The following is a 26,281-nucleotide window of genomic DNA, read 5'->3' as shown; positions in this document are numbered from 1 at the left end:
CGTCCCAAAGTTATATTGGAACGTACACACACGTACAGTCATTTATGTGTGTGTGTATTCCTGACTGTGCTTATGTATCGGTCTTTTGACCATCCTTGGAATCGATCTTCTGCCCCGCTTCAAAAGTTCGCCTTGGTTAGTGGATAGTAGAAATAAATTGTTTATGAATGTATGTGCGTAAGTATTTTGAACTAAGGAGTTGCTTTGGGTAAAGTACCGTATGTAATTTTCTTTTCTCTTTTCTTTTCTAGATTTTTCGAGTATTTGCTCCAGCGACGAGATAGAGGTAAGTAGATGAATTTTTTGTTACAATGCTTCGTGTTTTCCAATCCATGTTTATTTTTTTTAAAAAATTATGATGATAACGTACAGTACTAGTTGCTGAAACAGTCAGTTTCCTCAACAATACATTAAACCGTACTTATCGATTTGTGAATTGTAACCGTCATTGGCGAAACATTCGCTGAGAATAGTTTGTTAATGATTAAACATTATAATATAATGTTTTTAAGAACATAATGTAATTTTGATTATGGGAATGTGTGCCTAAAGTGTGGGCGGATCCAACGTCCTACCTGGAGGATAATGTAGATACTGCCCTCAAAGAGCGTGTAGTGCGTGCTCTTTGGTCCGGGATGGGATACCTAGTATCCTAAGGCACACTTGTACCTCAGGAGCGCTGAGGACGTGGGTTACTCCTTCGTCCTAGGCTTGCATCTTCACTTGGTGTAGGAGTCACAACACTTCCAGGGGAGCCGCCGCTCCCAAATGGCCATTGTCTTTAAAGGTAGACAGTCTACATCAGCCATTGGGTTTGGTAATGCACGGTTAACCTCTTCCGTAAGAAGAGGTAGCTCCGTATTGTTTGAACGACTCTACCGAGGAAGGGTGTGGGTGCCCCTTCTAATGGTGGTTTACGCATACTATTGGGTTCGGACAGTAGCATTGCTACCACGTGTATGTGGTACCTAAACACGTTAAAGATAGGTAGCCCCGTATTGCTTGGGTGGACCTACCAGGGGAGACACATCTCCCTAAGGCTAGGGGAGACGCGGCTCCCAAATGACAAGGTCTGCCTTGAGCAGAGTGTCTACATCAGTCATTGGCTCTGGTAATGTACGGTGTACCTCTACCGTAATTAGAGGAATTCCCGTGTTGCTTGGACGATCCTACCGGGAGGAGAGTGTCGGATTCCTGCCTACCGGGGGACTGAACGGAGTTGGGAGGGGCCAATTCCAGGAATCTGGGTAACGGCTCTGATCCTGCTGAAGGGAGGAAACTCTGAAGGATATGAGTCGGTACCAAACGGTGACTCAACGCGTACGAAGACTAACAGTTAAGGTCCAGTATGGAGCAACTACGGGCAGGGTGCGTTGTTTGTCGGGACCTGCCCATTAAAGAGACTGAACGGTCGAGGGCATGCTCTCCTTGCATGCAATTAAGCGTGGTAATAGTATACTACTAGTTCAACGTGTAAATACGGCTATTAAGGGTACATAGGGGCTGTAAATATGGCTATTAGGAATATGGGATATAAATACGATTATTTGAAGTATAGGCTGTAAATATGACTATTAGGAGTATGTGCTGTAAATACGACTCTTAACGTACTTCAGTATCCGCTTCATCTTAATAGGTGGCGTGAAAAGTTTGATTAATGTATTCTTCAGTATCCGCTTCATCTTAATAGGTGGCGTGAAAAGCTTGAGTAATGTATACTTCAGTATCAACTTTATCTTAATAGGTGGCGTGAAAAGTTTGTTTAATGTATACTTCAGTATCCGCTTCACCTTAATAGGTGGCGTGAAAAACATGATTAATGTATACTTCAGTATCAGCTTCATCTTAATAGGTGTCGTGAAAAGTTTGATTGATGTATACTTCAGTATCCGCTTCATCTTAATAGGTGTCGTGAAAAGTTTGTTTAATGTATACTTCAGTATCAGCTTCATCTTAATAGGTGGCGTGAAAAACTTGATTAATGTATACTTTAGTGTCAGCTTCATCTTAATAGGTGGCGTGGCTATAGTACAGCACAAATATTCAGATTTTCAAAACAATTTGTTTTTCTTTACTTATTCTAAGAATACACATAAAAATTTACACTCCCCTTACTATCTGGTTTAGCTTAAGGGAATGTATTAATTGATATATCTCTATATTTCAACTTTGGACTTTGTTTTCGTTAAACACTAATAATATTACACAACCTATTGAATATACTCCATAAATTCAATCATTAACATATTTTTACTTTAATGTAATTATTTCTCGTTTCGTATGGGAAAGTAGTTTCAGTACATGCTTTGCTTTCTTTCTTTCTTTCTTTCTTCTTCTTTTTTCGTAAATAAATGTGACGTGAAGCCAAAATATACTATGTTGTGTATATACCTCGTCGAATTATGATTCCAATTTTCTTCGGCAGATTGATTTCTTTCGTGTCAATGATTTGAAATAGTGCTTACGTAAGCTGATGTTACTTAACCTCTTTTTCCGAGACATTGGGTGGATTCCCAATTGACAGGCTGCAATTTATTCAACCATAATGGCCCTATATAGATTTTGCGAAGTGCTGATATAACCAATTCTTTATGATTGTTGGTACGTAGCAATAATTTACCCCATCATATATATAACAGAACTCGTAGTAATATATACGGTAGGGCGGGGTATTGCGGGATATTGGGGTAAGGAGTAGAGTGCGTGGTACAGAGGAACGAAGCTTGTCGTAATGAGGTTTAAGTCTGAGGTTGTGAGATTGAAATTTACGCTCGCTCTAATGCACTCGCTGCTCTACAGGCATATGCTCGTCGAGTTACTTGCTGAGTGTTCCATTTTTCGGTTCGCTGCTTCGATCCCCGCCTTTTTTTCTTTCTTGTGAATTCTTCGGGTAAGGCGACAACATCTTTTTACCCTCTCTTTCCGCCGCTCTCTTAAAGCTTGCAGTCTTACAAACTTCCCTGCTGCTGCAAAACTAATCCCTCGTTCTTCAAGCAACAACGACAATATAGCGTTGCTACCTGAAGAATTCGTGGAAATAAAATAAACCAAATACAGAAGCTACAACCAGGGTTTCCATCTCTAATATTTTCGTACTAAATCTAGTACAAAAACGCTCTCCCTGGCTTTTTAACTCACAATGAGCTACTGTCGCCCAGACAGATTGTGATTTTGTTATGCGATGGGAGAACTTTTTCAAGTCGTCCATCCTGACTGACGTTTTTTTCTGGGGTTTCCTCATCCACACCAGGCAAATGTCGGGATAACACCTAACATACACATTCCAGGTCGGTTACTTCTTTCCCCCTTCCTTCCTTCCTTCCCTCGGATAGTGTCCTTGCGGAAGGACGTCATCCCTCTTATGTGACGGGGTTAAGCACATAAATGCCGATATTGCCCACAAATATGTCTAAATTATTAAGAAAATATTTTGATCATATGAGGTCAGCATATCATTTCTTACCACTGATATTTCCGGCTTTGTAAACAGGAGTTTGCTCTCTCTGAATTTACGTAATTTCTCAGTCAACTGCGAAAATTATGGTCTTCACCGGAAATCGAACCTGTCACACTGCCCGCTGGAAAGGGAAATTTAAAAAAAGGAACACTAAAAAATAAGTCATTTTTTTCCACTACCTGTTCCAGTATAGGAGACTCGGCATTAAATCACTCAGAGAGGTCATTTATTTTACACAGAAATAAATATGCAAACAAGCCGTAAAATATAGCAGGCTAATGCAATAGATTAAACACTTTAGCTGTAAAATCGTTGATGTATATGGAGTTTTAAAAAGCCACTACACAGAGTACTCAATTAACGCAATAATAGTAAACTAATATTTAGAAAATTGAATACGGATTATCTCTGATTCGGTAAATTAGGATAGTTTTGCCTTTGGATATAAATGAAATATGTAAATCTACATTATTGAATCGAACTAAGCACTTCTTTGCATAAATACTCGTACCTTTATCTATATATATGAAAAAAAAAATAAAAGTGACTATATTTTGAGACTTAATAACTCTTGAACCACCCGACCGATCTCAATCAAATTTTCCACATAGATGAGATTGGGGGCTGGGAAGGGTTTTGTCATTTCACTTTGATCGTGCGACTTTGGGGAAGGTTAAGGGGACGGAGAGATATTTAAAAATGATCGAAAATGACCGATATGATTAGTGTCGTATTCATAGTTTTCGGGGTCGCTGAGAAACCCAAATTCACCTCTTTATGTCCAAAATAAAAAGTATTCTTCTCGTGCGAAGAACGGGCATTTTAGTAGTAAACAATATAGAATAAAGTATATATATTTCAAATATATACCGGTATACATTTTTGAATCATAGTATTTATTTTTATATTACTTCTATTAGTCATATGAATTGGTATTAGCATTTTCTTTTCTTTCTTTCTTTCTCGTTTCTTTTACTTTTTTCTTTTTTACAAAACTTTTAGGGACTTATGCAAAGTCGCTTTTAGCTTTGTATTAAGAGCTTGACTAACGCATGACGTTAGCTTCCGTATTTAGTAACATGCAAGTGAAGTAAACAACGATTTATATCGAAAAAAGGAGTATTGTCCATGAGATTATGGAAATAGCCACTAAAGGACGTCTGGTTCTTTAACTATTGTTGTTTTTGATATTTAGTGCAATGAACCTCTACTTTATTCCAGGCTCACATAAAGAATTCGCACTGAGTGCGGTCAGGGCTTCACGTGAAAATCTACTAAACCAGCCTAATGTGTCCTCCTCTGACCTATAGTGACGGTGACGACTCTTAAATCCTGAACTCAACATAAAACGGCTTCTCCTCACGTGTGATGCATCGGAAGAATTCGGTACTATTCGTGGAGCTACTTAGCGGCCATCCAACAACTCTGTATCCTCAGGAGATGTTCTCCGTATAGCGCGAAAGACGACACTGGCTAAATTTCATGCTTGTGGGTTGACGACCGGGACACATCTTCGCGTTCTATTGGATGCTAAAACTGATAGATCTAGGTCAAGCTTCACGAGTCCTTGCGATCACTATAGATGTAAGAAGACGACCACAACTGTGGTTATCTGCCAGAGACCTTGTTTCATTAGTTTGGAATGTGAGTTCCTAAGTGTCCGTGGGTACAGTGAAGTGCTCCTGTATCCTGAAATCGGGTTCTAGTCCTCTATTCTCAATGGGGCTCAGTTGGGCTATTTGGGTTCATTATTATGAATAGGGATTAGTTCACTCGGGCTTGCTACTCTCAATGGAACTCACACTCACCATTGGTTTACGCGTTCTCTCGAGTTCGTTACCCTCAGAGACAGACATTTTGCAATTGGAGCTCTCTCGGGTTTGAGTGTAGTCAGGCTGACTGTTCTCAAAGAGGCTCGTGTCCACTAAACTCAAAATGGCCTCCTTTGTCTCTGAATCACATTCACTTGAGTTTGGGCTTGGTACCTTCAATAATGTTTACGCTAGATCGATATTAATTCCATTTACTGTACAGGACATGAAAACCTCGCTTTTTTTCAGTTGGGATTTAATATTTTAAATTTCGAGTTTTGTTATTTTAAATTATTGCAAAAAATACGCCAGAATTCTTTAAATGACATGTGTATGAGAGAAGAGTAATCAAAGTATTAAGCATCAAGGCAGATTTTGTTTAATTTATTTACGAAAGTTTTAAACTTTCAATGGCACTTAGTTTTCAGACACCCTGTATATCACCATCGTCTTTGAATTTATGTGGAGGATTTAATTTCATTTCAAATTCTCTTACTCTTGCCCCTTCTATGTTCGTCCACTCATCATACGTTGGTGACTAAGTCTAGGATAGGAGAATTATTACACAATTTTTCTAGTACTGATGTGTCCCATCATTCCTTGTCACTGAAGTTAAATATATCTTCTGTGCATCCAGCTTTAACGAGAGATAAACAACTACCCAGTTTGTGAAGTTTTATTTCTTATTTAGTATTTTCTGTTATCAAAAGTTGGTGCCATTTAGAGTAATATGGTGGATACCCTGACTACAAGAGCGTAGCAATTGCGTCGACTCTTCCGGAATGCAACCGGATGGAAAACGAATTTCAACAGCCATGATGTAATATATTAGACGGAGAGCTACCACTCTGCGTTCTACTTACATTTTTTTTTATGCTGGAACGGAATGCTCCAGTGAGCTAGGAACTAATAATGTAAAAGAAACACTGAAAGATTTTTTTTTTAAAAAAAACAAGAACTTTGCCTCTGGATATTTATATATACACACACACAGCGGTTCAAGAAATTGTATAAGTGAAAGCGAAGAAAGAGGAATGTTCGCTTATGAAAAATTGCTAGTTTTCTTCTAAATTGACGGTATGAATAGCTTTAATGAGTAATTAGAGACAAGATGAAAAAACAAAACGAAATACTTGCACTGTAAAAAAAAAAAAAAAAAAAAAAAAAGAAAAAAAAAGAAAAGAAAGCAAAATTAACATGAAGTTGAAAATGAAAATAGATTTAAATATTTAGAATATTATATTAATGAGGTACTTGAGGTCTATCGTTGGAAAATTTGTTTTGCTTTTACAGAAGCTAAATTAAAGTCTGACTTCAATAAAATAATTTATAGCGTGAATGTTTAACAATCATGGAAATGCTTGAGTGGTAAAAGGCTCTATGGAGTGTTGGGTAACCTGTTCAGTTCATGAGAGCCCTACATAGCATTTTTTTGGTACAGTAAGTTTGTAATTTCTTAAACAATCTGGAAGTTAAATAATCATAATTATCATCAGAAGTATTCTGCCATTATTGGCAGGTCACTTGCTGCAACTGAAAAACTTCCATGCTCCACGGTCTTCTGCTAACCTTTTCTTCTTCACGTACGATTTTTCTGTTTCGATATCGTCCATTAATTGTAGTCTCCTTCGTCTCCTCCCTCTCTTTCCTGCCACCATATCCTCTAGCACGTCCCTCATGACACAGTTCCTTCTTAGTCAATGTCTCAACCAATTTCTTTTCCTTTTCTTAATAATATCTGAAATTGTTCTTTTCTCGTCCATCATTTCTAAGACCTTCTCATTCGTTTTCCGTTCGACCCAGTTAATTCTCTCCTTTCTTCTTCACATCCACATTTCACAAATTTCTAGTCGTAATATAATAGTAAAATAATTAGTAAAAAATATTAGAAGTGAGTTTCGTTTTAAGGCTTCCAAACTATTGGCTTCTAATATTCTAGCCGGAAGTTATAAATTTATCAGTTTGTTTCAATATACGGATAAGGGGAAGGGACACATAGAACCTACTCTTGAATTGCTAAAAGAAACTATATCGAAAAGCAATTTCTCGCACTATCTCTTACAGTTTTGCTCTGTGAAATCTAAGGGTGAAATTAGAAGCGACAGTTTTTTTTTTTTTTTTTTTAGTTTAACGTACTACGTTACATGCGCGAAGTTGAAGAGAGATGGTGATGGTGAAATGGATAATAATCATGGAATGATGAATGTTGGAGGAAACGTGAGAACCTCTAGCAATCCAACGCACAGGATGTTTGTCTACCAAAAAGAATACTTGGCGGGAGCTAAGATCGAACTAGACTCTACACGTCAAAGATGAGCACTCTACCTTCTACTCATCTCTTTAGCCTTATTCTTTCATAGAGATTCATATTCAAACAGAAGATTTCTGCGACTTCCGGATGCAGGAAGTGAGAGAGAGAGAGAGAGAGAGAGAGAGAGAGAAAGAAATCTTTCAGTTTGATGTTCCACAGTTATTCCGTGAAGATTAAAGAAGACAGTGATGAGAAGAATGAATGAAGTGATGGAATGAAGAAAGTATACGAAAACCGGAGAACTTCAAGAAAACCCACGCACACAGTGTTTGTACTTCCGGCTACTTACTAACAAACTAACTAACTCTATGACCTATGCTATTCGGAAATTCAATTCTGCGTTCACAAAAGCTCTCCATTGACTTCTGTCCTTAACCAACTGGATCCGGTTTCAACTTTGTATTCCTATTTCTGTAAGATTCTTAATATTATCCTCCCATCTGCACGTAGATCTTTCTAATGGTTGTTTTCCGTTTGGTCTTCCAGTTAAGACTTTGAAAGCGTTCTGGCTACATGACCTTCCACCTGAGCCTCCTAGATATGATGCCCCTAACAAGATTCAGTAAACAGTTCAAATTATGCAGTTCCTCGTTGTGGAGTTTCCACCATTCCCCATACCTGTTCCTCTTGGGTCCGAATATTCGTCTCACGATCTTGTTCTCAAATACTTTCAGTCTACGTCCTTCCCTCAGAGTAAGCGAGCATATTTCACAAGCATGCAGCACTAACGGCACGATTATCGTTTTTTTTTTTTTTTTTTTTTTTTGTTTCAAGCTTCGAACTGCTCGACAGGATTAGCGACGGCAAAAAGACTTTGAACTTCCGGTCATAGTAGATCGATTAGTGCCATGATTGAACATTTTTTTTTTTTTTTTGGTTTTGTTTGACGCTAAATTCATATCGAGAAACAGTTCCTTCGCTATTTATTACCGTTTTGGCATTATGAGGATCAATTTTAAAAAAGAAAACGGAATTTACAGTGGTTTTTAATATCTAAGAATTTGTAACAGAGTGATAAGAGTTGAAAATGAGTTTCTCCTTGAGGTACTAAATCTTCGTTAAAAAAAAAAAAAAACTTTCGCTACCTTTTACATATTTGCTCTATTGTAATTAACATGAATACCAGAAATGGTAGATTAATACCACTTCTGCTTTCAACGAAATTAGAAAAGAGGTGGAACATATTCTTAGAACGTTAAATTGATGCAAGAAAACGTTTCTCGGTATCTGTTACAGTTTTTGCTCTGATACGTGTTGACAGAAAGACAGACAAACATCCACAGCCTTTCCACTATTACTTATGCAGAGCATAGTTTAGAAGCCTAATACTAACTGTTATGAATGAGCAGAAACTAAAAGTTTAAGGAAAGAAAAATCCTTGAGGAATGTTTGTTGAAAAGTTTGTAGAAACTTTCTCTAGCCTTTGTTTGCGTAAATCTTCAGCTTGGCCTCAAGCACGTCAGTTATTATTATTATTATTATTATTATTATTATTATTATTATTATTATTATTATTATTATTATTATTATTATTATTATTATACTTCCATATTGTTTAAGAAAACAGAAACTTTGTGCGCCAACAAAACCATGAAAGAACTTCGAAATGTTGTGATGGAGGAAGACGGAAAGAGTAACAAATGAAAAGGTTCTAAAACAGGTAGGAAAGAAGAGGACACTTTTAATCAGCATCCTTTGTAGGAGAGCCAATTGGATTGAACACACAACTTACGAAGAAACTGCTTTCTTCATACCGCCATAGAAGGAAAGATGGAAGGAAAGCGAGGAATAGGAAGAAGAAGAACACAAGTGATCGATGATTTGAAAAACAGAAGAAAATATTGGGAGTTAAAAGAGGAAACTGAAGAGAAGTAGAAGAAATATTTCCGGGCCCAAAATTAAGAGATTAAAAAGGAAATGAATGCTTTCTTCTGTTATTTGAAGGACCTTCCTACAGCCAGAATATTTAATAATAATAATAATAATAATAATAATAATAATAATAATAATAATAATAATAATAATAATAATAATAATAATAATAATAATGCCGGTGAGTGGAATTGTACAGGTAGGAGTTCAGCTCAAGTAATAAATTCTAATATAAGGAGAATTGTTCAGTCGTAGAGTCTTTTCATTCACGAAGTCCTTTTCAAATTTGTTTCTTCATTTTTATGTGTTTATGTATTGAAATAAATTTCGTTACATATATTTATGCAGAATACACAATCATGTCGTATTCAGGCCTCCGTTAAATCTGTTTGATCTTCGTGAACTAGCAAAGTAAATAAAAGAGAAAAAACCTAGGATCTGTGATGTAAGATGCCATTAACAATAATATTTAGATATTAGATGTGGAAGGAAGAAATGGGAATTTAGTTTATTCTAATAAAATGTCCACATCTGGAAATCCCTAAAGTTTAGATATATATGAAATTTGATATATTGATCTTACATTTAAAGTAGGTAAACATGTACTTCGGCATCTTTTTTCCAAAACTATTTGATCTAGAACGGAAGAAAAAACAACTGGAGTTGGTTCATTAATCTAGAACATAGATCGAAAACCGCTCAAACACATGTTTATCTACTTTAAGTGAAAAGTCCAAGTACAAATTTTCACGTTTCTCAACTTGCAGGAATTCCGAGATATGGTTAGCTTATTATTGGAAATTCAAGTTGGTAGGAGCTGAGTAAGAAGTGCAATTATTATAATAAAATGTTCATATCTCGGAATCTCTTAAATTTATAGTAAGAGTTGTGTTTATTTAAATTTTAAATTTGACATTAATGTTGTTTCAGAGACTTAATGTAATTGCGTTAAAAATCTGGTTTAGTTCATTTTCTTATTTATTTATTTATTTATTTATTTATTTTGTATGCAATGTTAGTTCTGGGATAATTTCATCCACAAAATACGTGTGTCACAGAGCATGATTGTATTTTTATTCTTGTAAGGATATATTGTGTATTAGTGTACTTGTTATGTGTATTTGCGTTAGTGTATGGATTGGTTTCTAAAAATTCAAAAATGTAAGAGCGAGTTAAAGGGTCAAGGTGGATCCTTAGATTATTAAACTTGTACACTACGCGGCAAAAAAATTGCTACTCTTAAAACTTTTCAGTGGACGATTCCCAAGCTTATAGTTACATTCATTCCTGATTTTACTTTTAGTAAGTTAAGGGGTCCCAAACCTTGTCTTTCTAAAAGAAAAGTCAGGAATGAATGTAAGTACAAGCTTGGGAATCGTCCACTGAAAAGTTTCAAGAATCACAATCTTTTTTTTTTTTTTTTGCCGCGTAGTGTACCAGCATTGGGAAAACCCATTTGAGCCTTAATAAATTAGATACCTGAAATTTTGTGTTAAACTTATCATTTAAAATAATAATTAAACGCGTGTTTCTGTGTATCTTTTATTATTTGACGTAACAAGAGAAAGGGGAGGGAGTTGTCGCCGCGCTACCATTTTCAATCGCTTGGTCTTGCAAAACTTTGAAAATAATGCACAAAGTGTACTATGAACAGCCTTTCGTAGGAGGGTCTATCTATCTATCTATCTATCTACCTATCTATCTATCTATCTATCTATCTATCTATCTATCTATCTATCTATCTCTCTCTCTATATATATATATATGGTGTTCATTACATCCTTGTGTTCCTTGTGTGAAAAAATGGGGACTTCTATTCGATAAACAATTATAAAAAGAAAGAGAATAACTAAATAATGATACAAGAATACTTCCCAATCCAAGTACATTTAATAAATCAAATTAATCTGACACAGTAGTAATTCATTAGTTCCAATTATCCTTAATTTATGTTGAAATTTGTCATGATATGATGATACACGATGTTATTAGATAGATAATTCATTTTTCAATTGACGATTGTGTTCCCAGAGTTAATTACCTGCATGATCTAACTAATTCCATTGCAATTAAGCTGACCTATTACTGGTTTTGTCCGTCAGCAATTATACTCAAGAGTAATAACAGAGCTAACGTCTGTATCATAGAGGGGCAGATCATAAACAGCCGTGGCTAGACAAATGATTATAGGATTGAACAGCAAACCTATCCTTGTAACTTGCGTCTAATTTAATGTCTGTGAAACTATGTGGTAATTTCAGTATAAGTAAACATGTGTAACCTATGTATGAAGTTATGTTGTAGAACTTGCCCGTTCTTGTGTTATCATGACATTTGCAACAGTGATGAGCTTAGGTGGCCCAAGGGTAAAGTATCCTCCGGAAATTTATATTACATTTTTCTTATGTACTACAGGCCTGGTGTCTATCCTAGCTAGTTCTGGATGTAGTCAAGCGATATCAGTCGTTGGGTTGACGATCATGAGGCGAAGCACTACTTTCATTTTATTTGTTTCTTATTTGTTTAGGTTTAGCGCCGAGGCTGTAAGAGACGTGGACCTATCGTTTAAAATGAAATGCAAACAATCATATTGCGTTCAAATTTTAAGACTATCTCAACAGAAATCGAACCCGAGACTGCGTGCACCTAACCGCACACGCGCTAAACACAAGACCAGTAGGCAGAGTTATGAACTCAAGTGTGACAAGAACTTGAACAGGAATCGCTACTTCAGTATTTAAACAGTAATATGAGTCAAGTGTACATCGCCCACTACACTGTTATCTTTCCGCAGAACCAAAAATGATATACCTTCGAATTACGAGAACAAACTGTCATGAGAAAAAATTAGAAACAAACAATTATTCTTTTACGGTACTCACCTTAGTAGCTTCATTCAGGCTGTACTTTGAAGGGCGGAGTAGGAAGGAAATATTATTATCATATTACTATACTTTCGATTATAACGTATATCTCTAAATTTCCGGGATGGGGACAATCGCCTCTCTAACCCCTTAATGATGCACATGACCCATCCTCGCTAACGCGCCTAGTCCCTACAGATCTACCATACGGGAAGCCTTCTGCTTCACATGTCTCATCGTAGCTAACGCGCCTGTTTCGTACAGACTTACCACGCGAGGATCCTCCTGTTTCGCTGTGCCCTGACAAGAATTAGATGCGGTACTAGCTTGTTGTAACTATCTAGCACAAGTTTGTGCGAGATTTTCGCACTTGTGAACACAGTTACACAGAAAATGAAATGAAATCTTTAAGTTTTACGTCCCACGGTTATGCCGGTTAGGCTAAAGGAGATGGTGATGATGAGTGATGAATGAAATGGTGGAATGAAGAAAGTGGGAGGAAACGGGAGAACCCCGAGAAAACCCACGCACACGGTGTTTGTCCACCACAAAGTTCACTTGGCGGGGCTGGGATCGAACCCGGGACCCCAAGCACCAGAGGTGAACGCTCTACCACTGAGCCACCGCGGCCCACAGTTACACAGAGTACGTTTATCAGTCAATGTGGGAAATTGCTATCTGTTGCAAGGCATAATGTAGACAGTGGGTATCCTGTTAGAACAAACGTACTACTGTGAAACATAAAATGGAAATATGAAAGATGAAGGATCATTGTCAGTAGCAACAGCATTAATGTCGGAAAGAACAGGAGATAAGTAGTAATGATATAAGTAAAATAGAAGAAGAAGTGGAGTACGATGAAGGAGGTGAGCATGTATAGTCAATATCAAAGTTTATTATACCTAAGAGAAGAACGTGCTACTCGTAAAAAAAAATAAAATAAATTTTAGTGATATATTTGCGTTTGGGTGCTCTATTAACGTGGAAAATCAGGCATTAATAGAGTTTGTGTGTAGGGCTGTTTGCAATGGAATACATGATGCTTGGCAATAAAGTGTTTTTAGTTTATCGTAATAAAAGGGGGACACTTTCATCAAAGTCACAAACACGTATATTAGTGCTGACCGAAAAACTAACCTTTTATATATTAGGCATTATTGGCGATTTTAGGCTCCAGTTAATGTTAATTGCATCCGAATTCCTTTATGCTTTTACAGGAAGTTGAGCACAATGCTTTGCATTGTGATAGGGTCTTTCTGGGTTTGGAAGAAAGAAAAAAAAAAAAGGATATGTACGGACTTGATAACAGAATTGGGGTAATACTACACAGATGCAAAACAATTTCGCCCAAAGATATTGTTCAATGTCTCAGAAGTCTAGTCTAAATCCAAAAATTGGAGTGAAAACGACAAAGCAATGTAAACACGGAGTAACAAAGATGACAAGGGAAATAATTTCTTGCTAAAAAATAACAAACAATAACAAATGAGTTTCCTACATAATGATATTAGGACAATAACAAGAAATGACAAGGGAACGAGGTTCTGAATACGCCAGAAAAAGGAACAATAGGTTTGTTTTATTTTTCTGACAGTCCCAAGCCTGGTTCAAGTGTGAGAGGAAGCTACTTGACACGATACAAAAACAAGTTTAATTGTAGGGCGCAAACATGTAGCGGGCGCAATTTTCTCTCTTTTTAGGGTAGGGCGCAAATTTCCCGGCCGCAAGGTTCTCGCATCACCTAGTGCAGTATTGAATATTTGTGCTATAGCTTGTTGGATTTCGACTATGCTGATAGAAGGTGTAAGTGGATGGATGTCTGAAAGTGAGTGAGGGGTATTTGGTTCAAGATGAGGTGACTTAAAATTAACTTTTTGTTCTGCATGAGCTTACCGCGGTTCCATTGGCGTTGTAGGAGTAAAATTTGTTTTTAAATAACCAGAAAAAGTGTCAACTTACCTTGTTTGGTATGAGGAACTTTGCTATGATTGGTTAATGGATATGGTGTCTTTTTTACCCGTTAGTGTGTTGAATCTTTTCCAAAATCTCATAGGGAGAGTAGTGTCTAAAAGCGAATTGCATGTGACTACCCATCCGCGTTACTTGTATGCTCGTATGTAATCATGTACGTCCCATTGAAATTGTGTATGAAGGCCTAGCGATTCAAGATTCTCACAAGGAACGGACATGAACGTGTCATCCTGACATCCGAATCAAACGTAGTCCATTCGATAAACATAACAAAGATATGTTCATGCACAGAGAAAATTAAGTGCCATGGACAACGAACTAAGTCCCTGGTGCTCATTAACCCTGTTATTATAAAGAAAATCGTAGACTCCTCACAGTGAAATAGCTATTGGCATCAACACTATGCATTGGAAAGTCATAGTTTATAGTTCATTCTCTTTAGCATAAAACAAGCTTTCCAGAGGTGCTATGTACAATTTTTATATTATGTTTACACTTTTTTATATTATGTTCTCTTCATGGGTCAGGTCATAGATTCGGTTTCGTATGTACAGAGCATATTGGTATAGTACTTTTCCCCTCATACCTGTTCCGTCTATCAAAACAAATAACTTGTTACACTCGTTTCTTATCCCCTATAGTATTTTTCTAGATACATTTGCATTATGTACTTTTAGCCGGGGTCACTCCAGAGCGGGCCAAAGTTGATGGGAGGGATTTTTGAAGGGAATTTTCCCGACATTCTCTGATTTTTCCTGTTCAAGTATGTTATGGGACCCAATACATAACACCTTTGAAAAGCTTGTTTCGTGCTGAAGAAAATGAACTATAAATAATGACTTTCCACTGAACAGTGTTGATGCAATAGCTATTTCACTGCAAGTCTACCATTTTCTTTATACTAACAGGGTTAATAGGTCTCAGAGACTTACTCCGTTGTCCGTGGCACCTATTTTTTGAGTTGAGTTGATTTTGAGTTTAACGTCTCTTTCAGCAGCGAGGCTATATGAGGCGGGACCTACTGATTAACGTGGAATTCGAACCACATGAGTTCCCGCGGGAATCGAACCCGAGTCTCCCATGCCACAGGCGCGTACGCTAACTGCCTAGTCACGAACGAGCTCCCTATTTTTCTTTTAACTTTTTTTGTGCATGAACATATCTTTGTTCTGTTTATCGATTGAACTACGTTTGATTCGGATGTCTTGATTACACATTCATGTCTGTTCCTTGTCAGTTCGTTGGTAATCTCTTATAAAGTTCCTGGAACTATGAATAAACAAAAGTTGATATAAGAGTGTGACGGTCAGCGAATTATGACCAGAGAAGTGCTCATAATATCTAGTGTTTCATATACTGTAGGTCTTTCTTGTTGTGGGTGGATCCAATTACGTGAATTAAAAAGTCGATATGATTTCGAGTTTGCTTTATCAAAATGAATGACCTGACGTGGTAAAAATAAAGTCATTATTGCTGTGTAGTGTTGGAAAAAGACGTTTTTTCTGTGAAGTTTTTTTTTTCAATAAAAAACATCGTTCTTTTTCATGTTTTTTTAAATGTCTGATTATTCACAGGAGTAAATGTGGATCTGAAAATGTGGTGGAACGATAGGTAGGGAAATGATGTCACGCCGCTCCCCCCGTCTGTTTTATCTCCTTGTAATTTTTTAGGAACTGGGGGACGCCGTACATATAGTTTCGAGGTAAAGGGACGGCGTTCCCCCGCGTTACTCTGCACTTTTACCCCTAATTATTTATTGATTTATGTTGCAGACAAGTGAAATAATCAGCAGAACTTGAATCGAAACCCTCATAACTTACAAATCCTTCGTTTCTTTGTACCTATATGAGCAACGTTTCTTCACTAGTAACTGTTGTTGTAGTAGTTATAGTCTCGTTGTTAAACAATAAGTTTATAAGTTTCTCTCCTCTTCACATTTTAGTTCCAATAGTGTTGGTGGGAAATACAGGGTGTTTCAAAATGGAGTTTTGGGATTTTAAGGCTTTGTAGTATTTATTACATTTAACGTACAATTATCAGTAATATATCAAATGAAAGAGCAACGTAAACAGTTTTTGCAATATGTGTTCAATATGAGCACCATTCGTCACACGGCACACATCGAGTCGATAGGCGAGAAAAGCCAATAAACTTTCCGCTGGGATATGGCACAAAACACATTCAATTTAGGGGACTCTCGTTGCATCTGTACCATCTCCTGAGGATTTGCTGACCGCCAGATGCGAACATTATGAGTGTTCACATAAGCACTAAGGTAAAACGTCGATTTACCACTGAAGACGACACGATCCAAATAATCTTCAGTGTCATGCAGCAACATTTCATTTTAAGAGTCACACATAAACCATAGTCTGTAGGCTTTAGACCTTGTAGCAACTGCATACGATAAGGACATAGTTGTAAGTGTCTCCTTAAAATTCTTCACAAAGACGGTTGCATTGTAACTACAGATTCAGTCTGCAAAATTAAAACACAAAAAGCTTTCTGCTCTCTAGTCGCCATGTTCGATACTAGCTCTTCCTAACGGCAGACAGAGGAAACAGTGCACGCGCATGCGTGTGTACAAAACTGTTTGAGTTGCTCTTTCGTTTGATATTTATAATTGTAAATTAATTGTAATTGATACTACAACGTTTCAAAGCCCTAATATTCATTTTGAAACACTCTGCATTGTCACAAATTATGTCATCGTATATTCACGTCTTGTATGTATATATCAGGGCCGGCCCTAGGCAATTTGCCACCCCGTGCTATGGCATCATTTGCCGCCTTCCCCTTTCTCCAGAAAGAACAAGTCTTAAAAGTCACAATTTCAAGTAGGACTATGCTGTTCCAGCATGAACAATGAAAGGGAGGGAGAGTGCACTTGCACTCAGAAAGGCTTAAATACTACAAATTAGGCATCTGCCTGTTGTTTTCTGAAATAAATAAATAAATAAATACAGAGTGGCCCAAAAGTAGATATACAGCCCTGTATTGATAAAGTGTGACATTTTAGTTTATTAAGTTAATACGTTTATTTGTTATTGTATGTTCCGAGCTTAAGATATAAGTGAACAGAACTTAAGAACAAATAATAAAGGAACTAAATTAATACCTGTATGGATAACAATAAATAAATCATATAAAATGCCATGAGCCGAACAGCACCGGACTGTATACCTACTTTGGGCCACTCAGTACAATCTCGTTGTGTCTGTTTTTTTAAAATAATAATCGATTATGCCAGTGAAAGATAAAGCAAACACACCTGAAATATGGTAATCCTTTTTATAGCAATCAATATCGAGTTTCAATCTCAATATATCAGTTTGTAATTCCAGTGCAACTAGATCTTTCATCTTTATTAATTGATTTTCCTTCTACATCTGTTAAAAGAAATTAAAAACTTGTTTCCAACTTCAGTGATAAGGAACTTGTTTGGTGACAAAGACAAGACTAGCTTCCATATTAGAACTGTGATAACTACAGCCCGGATTTACACGTAAAATGCTTGTTTATAGTAACATGCAGAAACATGTGGAAAGTATCTTTTTCTTTCGTACGGACTTGAAAGGATTCGTTTGAGACGCATATCATAGCGCATATTTTGAGTGAATTTCGACATTCATGTATATTTCGGAAATTTTGCAGGATACTGCATATTTCCGAATTTTATTGCTCCATATTAGCATATTTCAGAGTATATCACAAGTAAGAAGGTTATATTTAAAGTGAATTGAATCACTTTGTAAACGTAGATGTAGAATAAAACGTTGTATAGAAATGAAATTTTTGAGTTTTACGTCCCACGGTTATGCCGGTTAGGCTAAAGGAGACGGTGATGATGAGAGATTAATGAAATGGTGGAATGAAGAAAGTGGGAGGAAACGGGAGAACCCCGAGAAAACCCACGCACACGGTGTTTGTCCACCACAAAGTTCACTTGGCGAGAGCAGGGTTTGAACCCGAGACCCCTAGCACCAGAGGTGAACGCTCTACCACCGAGCCACCGCAGCCCCCAAAACGTTGTATAGAATAATAGAATGAAGTGTTATATCCTAAATTAGTCCATCTGAATTATCTTGCACACGATCTTCATCGCGAAGCAGAAACAATCAGATGCCAATATCCGGAAGGATACGCGCTTGTACCCAAGGCCGTGCCGTGGAAAATCAGCGCCCGGGGCGAGGGTATACGACAGTACCCCCATACATATTTTCCAAGCAATTTTCCTATCTTTTTTCCTTTTTTCTCCCCAATTTTTCGCCCCCTTACTTCTACGCCCCGTCGCTCCGCTCGCCCCCACCCCACGGCAGGGCCCTGCTTGTACCAAATGTAAAGAAAGTATTTGTGAAAGCTCCATCGTGCGTACGTATCGCTTAACCGGCCAAATCGCTTAACCTAAGAACTTGAAACGTTGACTGTACATAATATTTGTGGCTTAAGATGCCACTAGATACGATTGTTTGAAAATTTGATGAGGAAGGATGTGTGTGGAAATAGCTGTAGTAATTATTATAATATTTTTTGTTTCATTTGTACTTTTTCACACTAATTCTGGCACAAATAGATTTTCAGACAAACCAAACGCTGTTTTTTTTTCTCCAAAATCGGATCATATTTCTTCTAAAAACCGTTTCGATTTCCCATCCAAAAAACTAGTTTCGGTTTTCTATTAAACCAGTTTGCTTTTGTACGTAAAATATTTTCCTTTTCATTAACTTGATTGGTAAGAAGTTAACCAAAATTAATACTGGCTTCAACGGTATCACTCTGAAGTGTTTCAAAAATTATATTAGTTTCAATTTCTTTTTCTTAAAAAAAAAAAAAAAAAAAAAACTCTTTTAGAGAGAACCGCTCCGGCGAAAAACCAAAACTGAGTTTTGGAGAAATCTGAATTGCCAGTTTTTCTAGAAGCCGGTTTCGTGTTTATATATATATATAAAACAGTTTCGCCCCATCCCTATCTTGCAAGATATGTTCTTAAGAGCTTCTTCTTTTCTCCTAAATAGAAATGTTAAAGGTACTTACTACAAGAATTGGTTGTTGACTTAATTTTTGTTTTGAGATATTATCAGGACATTCAAATGAAGACACACTAAATTCTATTCGAACCTATAGTCTTAAGTTTACTGACAATGGAAGAAGAGCAATTTAACGCCACAGAATATGATATTAAAAAACAAAAGTGTTATAAGGTCAACCACGTAAAAGAGTTTGCTTTGTCATTGTGTCATTGTGTAAGCAACGTAAAAATTAATATTGAAACTTAAAGTCTTAGTAGATTTCTGTCACTTTCGGTTCTAATAGAGAGATTAGAATGGAATTGGAATATATTCTTGGGACAATTAATAGACAATAGAAAGCCGTTTATCGCTATCTACTTCTTTTATTGTTCAGTAGCAAGCATCGGTAAAACCGGAAGTGGTTAATTTCTGCTACTTCTGGTTTGAATAAACCGTTAAGAGATAAGATGGTTAAGAACTTTTAGAACGCTAAATCAATTCCAAAGAGTCGCTTCTTCCTATCGCATCTATCTTTTGAATGGAGGATTAAGACAGAAGATGGTCTCTTTTCTTAGAACAATAAATATTGAAACCGGAAGTTGTAGTAGCTTTATATCATTTCCGGTTTTAGTAGAGAGTTAAGGATGGAGAAAAAGTGCGTGCTTGGCATGTTTAATAGATAGCAAGAAACTGATTCTAGTTATCTAGTGCTGTTTCTGCTCTATTGTGATTTCAAAGTCAGGACTAGAAATGGCGGATTTCTATCACTTTTTGGGGAGAGAAACTTTTGTCTCTTTAGAGGCTGCGATGGCTCAGTGGTAGAGCGTTTTTGAGCATGAGTCGTTAGTTTGATCCCAGATTGGGCAAGTGAGCTTTGTGGTGGACAAACACCGTGTGCGTGGGTTTTCTCGGGGGATATCCCGTTTCCTCTCACTTTCTTCATTCCACCATTTCATTCACTTCTCATCATCACCGTCTCCTTTAGCCTAGCCAGCATAATCGTGGGACGTAAAACTTAAATATTTTGTTTTTGGACTGTCTAAATTTCTAAATTTTTGCCAAAATCGATGGTGATGCATCAAATACTTCCAAAACTAAGAAGTTTTTCGTAGACCAATCTCTTCATTAAAGACTGTAATAGTAATTTTTGCAATACGTACAAGTCTCCAAATTATAAGAGTTTCTCAACAATGTGTTTTAAATGAGAGTATTAGCCAATATATTTCAGTTTATAGCGTGAGAATAGTGAATTGCAATACAATTGCTGTAATTCTACTCAGCATTTCAATAGCTGCTAACTTAATTGATGCGCTATTCCAATGCATGTTTTTCACGCATGTAACGAAAATTTATAACTATTTTCTGTAGTGATCTTAGTTTACGTTCAAAGTGGAAGTGCGCTAATAAAATTTAAGTGAAAGAAAGAATTTGAAGGATGGAGAGAAAGAGAAGGAAGGAAAGAGAGAGAGAGAGAGAGAGAGAGAGAGAGAGAGAGAGAGAGACTCGTTGTTCGACATTTACGAGTATGTTCATGGCGGTTCCTTTAGCGGTTTCTTCGTAAACTTTTATCACATTTCCTCCTGGACTTTTTGTTCCATCTTTCTCTCACTTTGGTCTACTTCAATAGCCATTCGCAATTGATTTATTACTAAAAGTTTTTATTTTTAAATTTTTATTTTATTTTTTTTCCTGTAGAAACCTCAGACATTCAATACTAGTGTCTAATTTAGAAAAGACATTAGAGTGTTTTTTGTCAGTGTTTTTTTCGTTTTAGTACAGAGAAGAAAATGGGCAAAAGTAGGCAATATTTCAAAAAATGGATTAGGTAAGGTTAGAGTCGATTTGGTCTTATATTCTGTATATATAAAATGGTATAGTCAACGCAATAAAAATAGAGTGATTTATGGACAATTACTTTCTCTATTCTATCGAACCTCAATAATTGATTACTTTAATTAAAAATATTTGTGTTAGTTATTACTTTTAACTTTTCTCCTCCTTTTCTCTCTTCTAAAAGAAACAAAGATATTTTTATTAGATTTTTAGCACGTCTTTGGCCAGTTTAAATTACTTTATATACAGAGCATGAAAATATTCGGCAAATGGCTTCAGGATTACACAATAAATTTACTTTACTTTAAATTTATGTCTTCAGTTACAGCCTTCAGTTTTAGCATTTGTTCTTAATGTCCAGTCAGTTTGAGGATTCAGCTTAGAAAAGTAATAATCAAAAGAACGAATATTATGTCGCGATTTCAATATATATGACTAATGGTGTTAAGGATACGGATATATCATGACAATAAATGACAATCAAATATACATCGATAATTTTCAAAAACTTCTATGCTTCTAACTTAACTATGATAAAATATATATTTACATACTTTATTATATTGGAATACAAATATACGCATCAACGGTATTCATAAGCTTTTTTCAAACTCTAAAAAAATGAAACGAAATATTTCAGTTTAACGGTCCCACGACTATGCCCTTTTAGGCTAAGGGAAACGATGATTAAGGCAAGTGAATGATGATGGAAGACTTTGTGGAATGAGAAAGTGGGAGGAAACGGAAGTACCGCGAGAACACTCCCACGCACACAACGTTGTCTACCATAAAGTTACTGTTATACCTTTAAAATGCTTATAATAAAACATCAAATATCATCTAAATACAGTGCCCACTTTTTTAAAATTAAGTATTACCCTTTAAATCTATAATACATGAAACACTATAATTACGAACCATTTCAGGAGTAACTTGTATACATGTTGTTCTATTCAATTTACAATCTTCTGTTTTCAGTTCTTCTCTTTCTAATTATTTTGTTTCAACGATATGTGTATAATTTCATAACATATTCTGCCTTTTGATTTATGTGCCCCTAACACTTACTTGGCCGGGGATTGAATCAGGGACCCCATACATCAGAAGTAAACGCTTTACCACTGAGCCACCATGCAACTCTTCAAACGATAACAGAGGGACAATATAGACATGTAAGTAATTTTTATGGGACGTTTATGATAACGGGTGGAATCCGTTCCTTGTAGAGAAAAAGACTAAGGTGGTTAAATCTGGGAGGATATTTGTGAAGTACTTGCCGTCCCAGGCAATGTTCCGACAATTTCTGATTTAACCAGCCACGTAGATCCCTCAAAAGTGGGGCAGTGCTTCATCCTGCATGAAAACGTTGTCGATATTATCCCATCCAAGCTTAATAAACTACACATAATTTTCTAACATCACAAGGTAGCGGTCAATATTCATTTTATTATGCTGAACATGTAAATCGATATTTCTTAAGGTCATTACTTTGCACTATATGTTTGGTTTGTGATGATCTTGAATCTTCATTGTCACTGTGAGATCCTGTACCACCTGGTAAAGAAAATTATGTCGATTGTCTAAATGATCGTAATAGAAATGGCTTTTTATCTCCAGAGTTCTCTTGTCAAATATTTGTGGTTAGTCTGCTCCCAACCGAGCATCAATTCACTCCATTACATTCTTTGATCACAAATTGCATTCTAAATGATTTCTACGGACAAAACATACAGTCATTCTTCAATACTTTATATACAGTGACGAAGCCAGAGCGGGACAAGGGGGACAAGCGCCTCCCTGGTAGCTACTTCTCTCCCCCTGACTGCCCACCCTCAGACTCAACAAACTTAAAACATTTTTAAATATTTTATTTTATACGTTCATATCGCATCCAATTTCTTGTCAAATTATATTATCCATGGAAATACTATGCGTTGGATTATTGGTCAAGCTTTCTTCTTTGAGTGTCTGGGTATGCAAGCAAGGGTAAAAGTGAATCTGCAAAGGTAGGAGGACGGTAGGTAGTGGAATGATGTCACGTCGTCCCCTCGCCTATCTTTGGACATTGTAATTTTTTTAGGAACTGGAGGGACGGCGTATATATATTTTGGAGGTGGGGGGACGGCTTCCACTCGCGTTCCCCTGCACTTTTACCCCTGTATGCACTCTTTTCTAATTTAGGCTTTTTTTCCGGTAAATTTTAGTTATAGTTCTTCCTTGTGAATATTACGAGGAAGAATCCTGCAGTTAGAATAGACAACACTCTTTTTTGGAAAATCGTCTACATTGTAGATCCGATTCAACTGAAAATAGAACTTTCGTTGTACCTAGCGAACAACAGTACTAGAGTTGGTTGACTTGTTTTCTTCGTATTGCATCAACTTCTATTAGAAACAAGATATAGGTAAAACAGTATTAAATAATTAGTGTGTATTATCCAGATTTGAAGATTTCAACTATACATTTGGTTTTATTTAAAGGTTCTATATTTTTCTTTCTGAAACATTATTCTCGATATTCAGTATTTATAGGGTGGGCTTATAACAGCTTAATGTGTGAGTATCAGAGATTTTTTGGAGGATATTAAAAGTGTTGTGTTTTCTCTTCCTGCAAATAATAATAATAATAATAATAATAATAATAATAATAATAATAATAATAATAATAATAATAATAATAATAATAATAATAATAATAATAAATGTGTGGTATTAAACTGATTCGCTCCAAATAGAATTTATTATCGGACTGCTTATCTTTAATTAGTAATTGATATATACCAGTACTCTCTTTTGCTTCAAAACACTGACGTGATATCTATCATATTGAGCAGATCAATTTGTCTTTCAATTTTATGAGTAGTGCAGAGATTCTGCATTCAATGTCTGATCCTTAGGCAGGTAGACCTACACCCTTATCCCAGAAAAATGTTGCAAACACTTTCTCAGCTGACTTCTCTATCTTGATCTTCTTGGGACGAAGGGAAAATGAATCCTGCCACTCCATTGACTTGTTTCGTTCCAGGATCGAAGTGGTACAACCATATTTTGTCCATGGTTACTATTCATGACAGAAATTGATCCACATTGCGGTAAAAATGGGACAAGACTTCCCTTGATGCCGTCACTCTTTTGATCTCCTGACAGATTTCTGGGAAACCATTATGCCGAGAGCTTCCACATGTCCAAGTTATGAATGATCTTACCTACATGTTCCAGAGAAATGCCCACGCGTTTTGTTGGAATTCTGCAAATCTCAAGAATAATGTTATGAATTTCATGAACGATTTCGGGGACAATCATTGCTTTTGGTCATTCTGGACGTAAAGCATCATCTGTTGAGAAATCATTACTTTTAAAGTATGTCACTCAGTTCTTCATCAATACATACCTGTATAACAGAAGAGAGTCCTGTAGTGTTTCACTGATTTTCTCATGAATTGATTTTGAAAATCAATCTTACATATTTTTCAAATTGACGAGAAGGCAGGAATTAAGGGGAGGGGGGACCGGCAAGTCTACTAGTCCAGCGGTAATTTTATTATTTTATTTTTCGCTAATCGCATTTTCAAAGAATATGAAAATAACAATTATAATTTATAGCCCTATGTACTTATTTCTCGATTTTACGGACCTCGATTTAAGGAACTTCGGAAGCGACGCACAAATTTTGAAGCCGATTTAGTCTGGAAGTCCTAATTTTAAACCAAAATTGTTGAAATTACTGACTTATATTATATATATTTACAGCGTATCTGGTATTTTACACGGCCAGGTTTAATATTGTACTTGATTAAAACTGCATACTACTGTATTATTCAATTTTCTTTCACAATGTAATTATAGATATTAGCCACTGCAGACATTTGCAGTGGATATTGCCCACTGCAGGGTTTTTCATTGGCTATTAGCCACTGCCGGAACTTACAGACAATCGGAAACATTTGACTGAGGAGGTATATTAAAACGAGGGATGAGAATGTATATGTAGGATGAACTTTGTTACTTCATACTGCAAAATAACTTAAGAAACACGCATGTGACGAAAAAATGTACGAAATAAAAAGTTAAATTTTGCAAGGAGAAATTTACCTATGCTAAAATTAGCTTCCCGTTCCCCACTTAGGGGTGGGACGGAGTAAACTCAAAAATGATACGAAAACTCCTTCATTTTAATTGCAGATTCGGGTTTTAGAGAAAAACACTTAAAATTTATTTGAAACATTTTTTTCGAACCCTGATAGGTGATGGTGTAATCTGTTAAGTCTAAGTTCATTAAGGTATCTCCAATTAGGTTGGTTAGGTAGAGTTTAGTGTATCTCTTAGCACTGAGACTATATAAAATGCAGGTAGACAATTTCACGTGGAATTCGAACCACTGTAATGGGTTCAAATGGTAATATTCTCCCACCAGGAATCGAATACTTCATATGCAGACGTTATCTAATTTGTTAGTTGCAAATTTTTCCTAGAATAAGTTTAATTTATAATTATATAATATGAAAACAACAACGAAAAAAATGAAATGAATTTTTTTAGTTTTACGTCCCACGATTATGCCGGTTAGGCTAAAGGAGACGGTGATGATGAGAGATGAATGAAATGGTGGAATGAAGAAAGTAGGATGAAACGGGAGAACCTCGAGAAAACCCACGCACACGGTGGAAACAACAACAAGTTACAACACGTTGTACTGTAATGTAAGTCAAACATAATAAGACTATCATTTTTGGTATGCAAAGATAGCCGCCCCGCAAAACTGTCCCTGCCCCTTCTTTGCCCCCCTAAGAAATTACAGCTGGCGTCGTCACTGTTTATATACCATGTGCATCTACAGTCCACTTGGACTAGCACTTACAGCGTAGATTTGTGTGAGCTAAGGGTGAGTGTTTCCGTACCGGCTTCATTTTCTCTTCTAACTGAGTTGTGAGTCGGCGACTATACCTTGTCATGTTAACGTTCGAAATTTTTGTCATAAGCTTCAAGAGACAGTTTTCAATTGTGATCAGACAAGTTGCGGCATTTTTTCCCCGCAGTATGCATCACAATCTCTACACTAGCAACAAGAAAAGCAAATTCATTTGGTGACTTATTTGAACACTTTGCTCTTATTATGACAGTATTAATATAAGAATTACCCAGAAAGTGAAAAGA

General features: G+C 36.4%; 1 long non-coding RNA gene across 1 annotated transcript in view; it reads left to right on the top strand.

Moving 5' to 3' along the window:
* Window positions 1–249: 249 nt before the first annotated feature.
* The window catches only part of LOC145665868 (uncharacterized), a 568,569-nt gene continuing 542,537 nt past the window's right edge, over window positions 250–26,281 (top strand). Inside the window, exon 1 of the long non-coding RNA XR_014127668.1 lies at window positions 250–286. This is a non-coding gene — a long non-coding RNA (uncharacterized LOC145665868). The remainder of the gene's footprint in view (window positions 287–26,281) is intronic.

This window comes from Thermobia domestica, chromosome 12 (assembly GCF_964235325.1).
Source record: "Thermobia domestica chromosome 12, izTheDome1.hap1.1, whole genome shotgun sequence".
Lineage (NCBI taxonomy): Eukaryota > Metazoa > Arthropoda > Insecta > Zygentoma > Lepismatidae > Thermobia > Thermobia domestica.
Note: the sequence above shows the minus strand (reverse complement) of the source record. Positions and strands in the feature narration are given on the sequence as shown.